This window comes from Pinus tabuliformis, chromosome 2_2 (genome assembly GCF_031772625.1).
Source record: "Pinus tabuliformis cultivar Carrire ecotype Pingquan chromosome 2_2, CPIR1, whole genome shotgun sequence".
Taxonomy (NCBI): Eukaryota; Viridiplantae; Streptophyta; class Pinopsida; order Pinales; family Pinaceae; genus Pinus; species Pinus tabuliformis.
In genome coordinates, this window is record NC_142300.1 from 1316045221 (window position 1) to 1316053557 (window position 8337).

An 8337-nucleotide genomic window follows, 5' to 3' on the forward strand; every position below is an offset into this window, starting at 1 on the left:
AGATATGTTTTCTTAGGTTTCTTTTCTGTGTCAAATTCTGAACTAGAAGAAGAAGAAGATGATGATGATGATGGAGATGATGGAGGTGAAGGAGGTTTATCAACCTTGCCTTTACCTTTGTCCTTCTTCGATTTCTTTGAAGAAGAAGTTATATCTCTCGGTTTCTTATCTTCGTATAGTTCTCCCAACATCTGTTGCATGCTCAAGAATGCTTGTTGGAACTGTTCCTCACTCATCTTAGTTTTAGGGGTTTCACCTGCATCAGATCATGTCATGATTGACTTATGAGCGAATCTTCGCTTTCCAATCTCTGGATCAATCTCCTCGAGGATTCCTTCTCCACGTTATGACTTTGATCTAATTAACATTCACTGGAAAATTTCTACAAATGCAACCTACTCTGATACCAAATTATATGATTTGAAATGATCATACATTAAACTGAAGTAGAATTGATTAATGCCATTAGTGAACTGAATGTTAACTTAAGGTGCTTTAACCGTGAGAACTGTTTGAAAGGAAAGACTTTACGACAGATGAGAAACATAAGCAAGATGTAACTAGAAGTGAAAAGTAGCAAAAACACAATGATACCAGACAATAATATTGATTACAGAGCTCGTCCCTGATGGACTACATCTCTGGGTCTGCTTTCAAGATGGGCGATCGCTTTATTAGGATTGAATCTGAGGAGGTCGATTACACAAAAAATTAACCAAACTAATTGTGCACACAGGCACTTCTGGTCATTGTCACAAGAAAGATCTCTGAAATAGATTTCCAATGCCTGTCACAGTTCCCAATTCTGACTCTGGATGCTCCTGTTACACTGAAAACAAAATAGCCTATATCCTCCAGAATCTGCATACAAAACTCAAAACCACTCTCCCCTCTCTTCAAAGCACCAATTTGGCTTTATATCCCTCCAGATACACTCTAACTCCTTCATGCTGAGTTTATGAGTGAATAGGCTGAATTTACGGTTCATATCCTTCGATATTGTCATTAAATGACACCTAGTGATATGTTTACATGGTGGTTTGTATTAAAATAGCCCAAAACTCAACTTAGAAACCCAAAATACCAAAGTTCAGTTCTATCAACCATTGGCGGTCAGGTTGACTGTGCGGAGTTGGTTGATCGCCCATGTGAATAGGCTATGGTCTAGCCACAAAAGGCCACGGTGACCGTTAGCCCCGGCGGTTCCGGCTACTGACGCGGTTTTCTAACTCCGCATGTGACAAATACTTCCGGCGGTTACGATGGATTCTCCATGCGGTCAGATTAACGGTTTCATAACCCTGATGGCCTACCATTCACATTCCCATTGTTACGGTCCCACTGCGGTGAACCCTCCGGTTTCGAAGCCCTGACGTCTTACTTGCCTTTTTTCACATTGTAGATCGTGGTTGATCTCCGCTACGGTTTAGGCCTGTGGTTTATGAATTATATATTTATATTGTAATGTTTTATAAATTTTTTGCAATGTTATATGGTTTGTAATGGCCCGAGAGGGTTTTTAGGTTAGGTTAATGGGTTTAGGTCTTAGGTTTTTAAACATAGATTTATGTAAATATTTTAGGTTAAGGTCAAAGTATTAGGGTTTAGGTGTAGGTCTTTAGATCTTTAGATCTAAGAACAAACCCTTTTACAACAATTGTCACAATGTGACATACAACCACATGACGATACCTAAATCCTTTTCGATAACCAAAACCTTGGCAGAACGGACGATGAAGATGTCGACAACCAAACCCCGACAGAACTGATGACAAACACATGTCGACAACCATGTACAAAACCATATCCTTCGAATACCATGAAAACCATATCAACCACTGACATTATCGAACAACCATAACATTACTGTCGAAGCTAAAGATACCGGATACTGAATGCTGACGACGAATACTGGCGAAGCTGATAAAGTTCAAGACATCATCAACCAATGATCATTTGACAATCACTTCGATGTTGAACCACTGAAGACTCTGCTCATGCTGGACTGATAAGATCCTCCTGGACCAGTGATACAAATGTTTGCTTGACTTGACCCAAAGTACATAACTAATGGGCTATAATATCACTAGGGAGACTCCTTCTAATTAGGATGATAGTCATAACTAGAAAATACGTGACAGTTACAAAGCTCAACACCTTACATGAGTCTACTACCATGAAACTATGATATTTTCCTTTCTCTGGAACTACAAGTGAAATTATACGGTGCACGAAGTTTCTTATTGTCAAGATCCATAATGGCTCTTTATGGGTGGACTAAGAGTACCCAATTCATGTTGATGACATTCAAAAACCCATCCCTACTATTTTTGTTCATGCTCTCCATATTTGTCATCTTTGTCAAAACCATTACAGAGGAGTAGACTTGCCTCCATGCAAATAAAACCACAATTCCTGAATAAAAAAAACAAAAAAGAAAAAATGAAAAGTGAAGTGAGTGTGTCAAAGAGTAGAAGAGGGTTTTGCCTAAGTTTACGACCGGAAGTGAGATGGAGAGGGCATGTGCACTTCATGTAGAGCCACGTGTTTCACAACCCCTGCTTAGTGGAAGGTTTGGAGAGTATTCATGAACCTAGTTGAAAGAAAATTAAATAAAGATAAAGCTAGAATCGCTTTAAAATATAAATTTTAAATGTTTTTATTATTTATTTATTTATTGAATTAGGTTCCTTTTATGATTCTAACATGTTGAGTAGGTTTCTTCTCTCTACTTTTAGCATGTGCACTAATTGAACCATGAATACTCTAGGAACATTCACAATACAACCTGAGAGTTGAGGAAAGCATCTACTTCAAGAAGCTTGTGTTTCCTATTTCAGTTTGGTAGCTTCAACATTTTCTTGAAAACTTTCCAATCCAAGAGAACTGGATTATTTTCTTGTAGAACAACTTTAATATTTCTAGTCTTAGAATCAAAATCGCAGACACACCAAGAAATGAATTCTTTGAAATCAAAGACCTCCAAAACACATCCAACATTAGCAAAACATGTAGTTCAAATTTTACTGTTGAACTTTTGCTTTGTCGTCAAATTCAATACCACTAGTATGTCATCGAGCAATGGAAGTTTTATCATGCCGAGTGAGAGAATTAGTTGTATCCTCATGAAAGAATTACTCCTTTCTTTTACTCACTATAATTCTTTATTCCTTCAAAACACTTTGATATACATGATAGTTCTAGTGTTGTATTACAAAGCTCATAGTTGTTTAAAATATCAGTTTATGGGTAACATTTATTAATACATCCCTTCATCTAGTAACACCTTCATCAGGACATACAAGAATCATAATTGGTGTTAATAATCAAGGACACGTGTTTCATGGAATCATGGAAGATTTGATTTTCATAACACCATATCACCACCTTTTTACCTTGAGGATCGGGCTTTCTTAAATGAGTTTTGAATTAGCTTCGTAGAGAGAAAAATGGGTATTTTTTAAATTCCACTAAGTATGGTTTGTAAGTGGAGAGACTTATTTTATAAGAGTATATGATATCATAGTGTGAAACATTCATATGTGTGAAGATATAGGAGTGTGAAAAATGTGATGTGTGGAGGGATAGGAAGAAAGGAGACTTGAATGTGCAAAGAAATAATTATGCACAAAAATGGGTATGTGAAGAAGATATTATGGACTATATACTGCATACTAACAAAATATGGTTAAGTATAAGAGTAATGTGGGAACAACTATATGTGTAGGCGTAAAGTAGAAAGTGTGTGAAGTGCAGAGTTCTTGTTTAGGCGAGAAATTTCCACACAAAGGCTTGAAACATATAACTAAGTATGGAAGTTTTTAAAGAGAATGGAGAAGTATGGGTGGTTTGTAAGATTGGTGAAAAATAATAATGGGTTATGCCTAGTAGAGGTAATGCATAAAAATAGGTGAACAATACTCTTAGTATAACAATAAATTCCATTGTCACAAGCGCCAAAAAAATAAATCAACTAACACAATCTACTCTTAAAATAAAAAAACAACATTTCAAAAAATGACAAAGCAACACTAAGTGTATTTCTATCTAAACATTTATTTTATAAAATCTTTATTTTCCTTTACTCTATTTTTTAAACAAATAATTGCATTCTTTTCTTTTTGCTAAAGCAAGAGTCGTGCCTTCTATATCATTAAATCAAACAAAATTTACAATATATACACAAATCCACCAAACTATGTGGGCTAATGCCAATAAGGAGAATGCCCGATAGAATCCGAGCCTACAAACCCCAATAGAAAACTCTTCCCACCCTTATGAGTACAAACAAAAATTTGCAACGGGAAATCCAGGGCACGTGAACTCTCCCCAAACAAAACCGCGCCAGCAAAAACCAAACCTGCCTCTTAATCGCTGTCGTTCATTCCTCTTATCTAATCTAACATCGGAGATGCATATTGTGTCATGAAGAAGCAAGATAGTTAACCTCCGGACCCCACCAAACTGCTCGCTCAATCTAGATCGTCAATCTACCTTGCAAAATTGGACGGCGGAACTGAATATCACACGATTGAAGTGATCGACCTTTAGTGTGCGATGAGGGTGGTTTTCAGACCCGACCCTCATCTACGTGTCCAGAGATGTATGGTATCGCTGCCAAATTTTAGAAACCGCCTTCGGCTGGGAAGTGGTGCGATTTCTCCGAAACCACTCTGAAAGTGGTTTTGAATCTCACCATCGAAAAATTGGGAAATGATGCCTCCCCAACGGATGCCGTCGATTCTTGCTTTCAACCTCTCTTCTTCCCGGGAAGACCTTGTGCCCAACTCCGGGGAATTTTAGGGAGGTGCTCGCCATGGCTACTGAGGCCACCCCTGACCAGTCTTCCATCGAAGGCCTGACTGTCCAAAAAAGTGGTACTTGCAAAAAGCTGCTCATTGAGAATTGGCTTCCTCCGTCTTGTTCTTATACACTTCTTTGTCCTCTTCCGCTTGATGATGGCAAAGTTCTCTTAGTTTGCTATGCGACATAGCTAGCCATTCCATCGAGATTCTACTTTCCTTACAGCTGACACCTTGGTTGGAAAGAATATCTGCCAACTTGTTGGCCTTTCTACACACATGGATAAATCTGAGAGTGCGTAGTCCTTGAAGATGTCTTTGAATTTTATGGAGAACCCGAATTAACCTCCAATGTTTTATGACTTTTTCCGACCCTGTTCCATTACTAATTCTCTTGTCCACATTGATGACTAACTTTGAATCAGCTTCTATTATCACATTTTGGCAATTGTTCTGTTTCAGAAATTCAAGGCTTTGCTCCAATGCCATTAATTATGCCATGTTGTTGGTGGCTTTTCCTAGATGACCATGGAAGAGGGAGATAATGTTTCCTGTATCATCCCTAAGAACTCCTCCATAGCCTACCATTCCTGGGTTACCTTTTGAAGCTCCATCGATGTTATACTTCAAAAAACCTTCCTGGGGAGGATTCCAAAAATCTTTAACCTTTTCCCTCATAATTGTTTTCCTATCTAGTCCTTGTGGAATTAGCCCCTGCATGCCTAACTGCCTGATCATTGTTAACTCTGCTTCTGAGGGATGATTTTTGGGGAGATCCCTTACTGTAGTACTAACTGTTTCCTTAAGCTATTTTAAGATCTACTCCAACAGGCTCTGATAGGATTTTTTCTCTTTTTTGAAGATTCTTTTATTTCTTTCTTTCCACACATTCCAAATGATGAAGCTTGGCAAAAGAGCCCAGGCTAAGTTAAGAACTTCATAATCTGAAATATTATTCTGAGGGTATTCATGATACTTTCTTTGTCTTTGTCAAACTGTTTAAAGATGGTGGCAAAAAATTCCCATAACTTGGAGGTGAAAATGCAGCTATTGAGAAGATGTTCAATGGTCTCCTCTTGGGCTTCACAACGCTAGCATCTAGAGGGTCCCAACATACCCCTTTTTATAATATTATCCCAGCTTAATATTTTACTTTTAAGAACCAACCACATAAAGAGTTTGATCTTCATCCAGCCCTTATGCCTCCATAGCTTCTGCCAAGTACTATCCGGAGCTTGGGAATCCAGCCCAAGGAGAATATTTTTTGCTTCCTTAATATTAAAGTTGCTCTCTTTGTTGTTACCCCATCTTAGTTGATCCTGCCCTTCAGTAACTAAAATCATCCTCTGATCCAGCATCTTCTTAAGGGTCTCTGCTCTGTTGTTGAGGGTTTTGTCCTCTCTGCCATCTAGTTTCCTACAGGTTCTCCATTTTCCTAAATATTGTGAGAATGCTCCCAAAAGTCTTTTACCTTTACTAATCCTTGGTTATCTGTCTCATGTTTGAGGCCCAAAAATTCCTCTCTCAATAATGTTGGTTCTTGTTGCCATTTGTCCTCCCATAATAGTGCCAGATCTCCCTCTCTAATTTCCCAGAAACAGTTTTTTTGAACAACCCCTCTGTTCTCCCAAGCCTTGTTCCATATGGGAGAGCCTTTCATGTTTCCAGACATTCTTATGATATCAGAAGAAGGCCATGAGCTGGCATATTTTTCCTTCCATATCCTAGCCCATTTAGCCTGAGGGTCCTTAACCCACCACCACCAAAGTTTGGCTCCCAGAACCTTATCTAGGATATCTGGATCATCCAATCCTAGTCCTCCTTGGTTCTTGGGTTTACAGATCTTTTCCCATGAGACTTAAGCCTATTTTTTCCTTGTTTCCTCTTTGCCCCAAAGAAAATCTCTTTGGATATTTCTAAGCTGCTGTAAGACTCCTTTTGGAGCTGGGAGAGCTGAAATCATGAAGACTGGGACAGCTTCGAGCACTAACTTTGCAAGAACCAGTCTACCTGCCAGATTTAAAGACCCGATTGCCCATTTCCTGACCTTATCTTGCATCTTAATGATTAACGGTTCCCAAATGTTCTTGAGTAAAGGTTTAGCCATTAGAGGGACTCCCAAATACTTAGAGGGGAGGGAGTCTCTTTGAAAGCCCAGAATTCTGGAGACATTTCTCTGAATGGCTATATGGGTGTTAAAGAAAAATATATTTGATTTGGAAAGACTAACTTCCATACCTGATGCCAAAGCAAAGTCCTTCAAAATTTGTTTGTAGGCTAGTGCTTCCTTGACTGTGGGAATTCCCTGTAACATGGTATCATTCACAAATTGTTGATGAGTCGGAACTTTTCCATTCTCCAAAAGTTGGAGTCCTTGAATTTTGCCCGCTACTCTAGTATGCTTAATGGACCGTCCCAGCCCTTCCATCATGAGGATGAAGAGAAAAGGAGAGAGCGGATCTCCTTGTCTGAGTCCTCTATAAGGAAGAAAAATTTCTGAGGGAGAGCCATTAACTAAAATAGAAAAGCTCGAGGAAGTCACCAGGGCCATGACCCATCTGACCCAATTATAATCAAAACCAAACGCTGTGAGCACTTTCTTGATGTATGTCCAATTCACTTTATCATAGGCTTTGGCTATGTCTAGTTGCATGATCATACCCACTTTCCTTTTACTAGTTAACGAGTGGACCACCTCGTGAGCTTGAATGATGTTATCTAGAATTTGTCTACCTTCCACATAACCCGATTGTTCCCCCAAAACAAGTGTAGGCAGCAAAGGTTTGAGTCTATTGGCTACAACCTTGGAAATTATCTTGTAAACTACATTACATAAAGCTATGGGCCTATACCTCTCTGGCATTTGAGCATTATCCTGTTTTGGAATTAGGGAGATGAAGGAGGTATTGAGAGATTTCAAAACAGTTCTATTCAGCCTAGAATCTTCCACTGCCCTAACAATGTCCTCTTTGACAATATTCCAACAAGCTTTGAAGAAATCTATATTGAATCCATCCGGACCTGGAGCCTTGCCATTTTTCATTTCCTTGAGGACCTCACTGACTTCCTTTTCAGTTACAGGTATGTTGAGATTACAGTTATCCTCTCTGGATACCAACCTAGGGATATGTTTAATGAGGTCCTTGATGAAAGGTTCCCTTACTGAAGTGTTTTCCTGAGCAATACCTCGAAAGTGCTTAACTAACACTGCTTCTATCTTTTCATGGGATTGATGTATCTGCCCATCCTCGTCCTTGATCGAAGAGATCCTGTTGTGAGTCCTATTTGCTATGGTTGATCTATGAAAAAATTTAGTGTTACGCTCTCCTTCTTTTAGCCATTGAACTCTTGATTTTTGTTTCCAAAAAATTTCCTCTTGATTACACAACTTTTCCCATTCTTGTTGATGTTTTTCTACTTGATCATTTCTGTTCTTATCAAAGCCTTCCTTGATCAAGGCTTTCTTAAGCTCCAAAATTTTATTTTCCACTGCTTTCTTTCCTGCACAAATGTTACCAAATTCATTCTTGTTCTA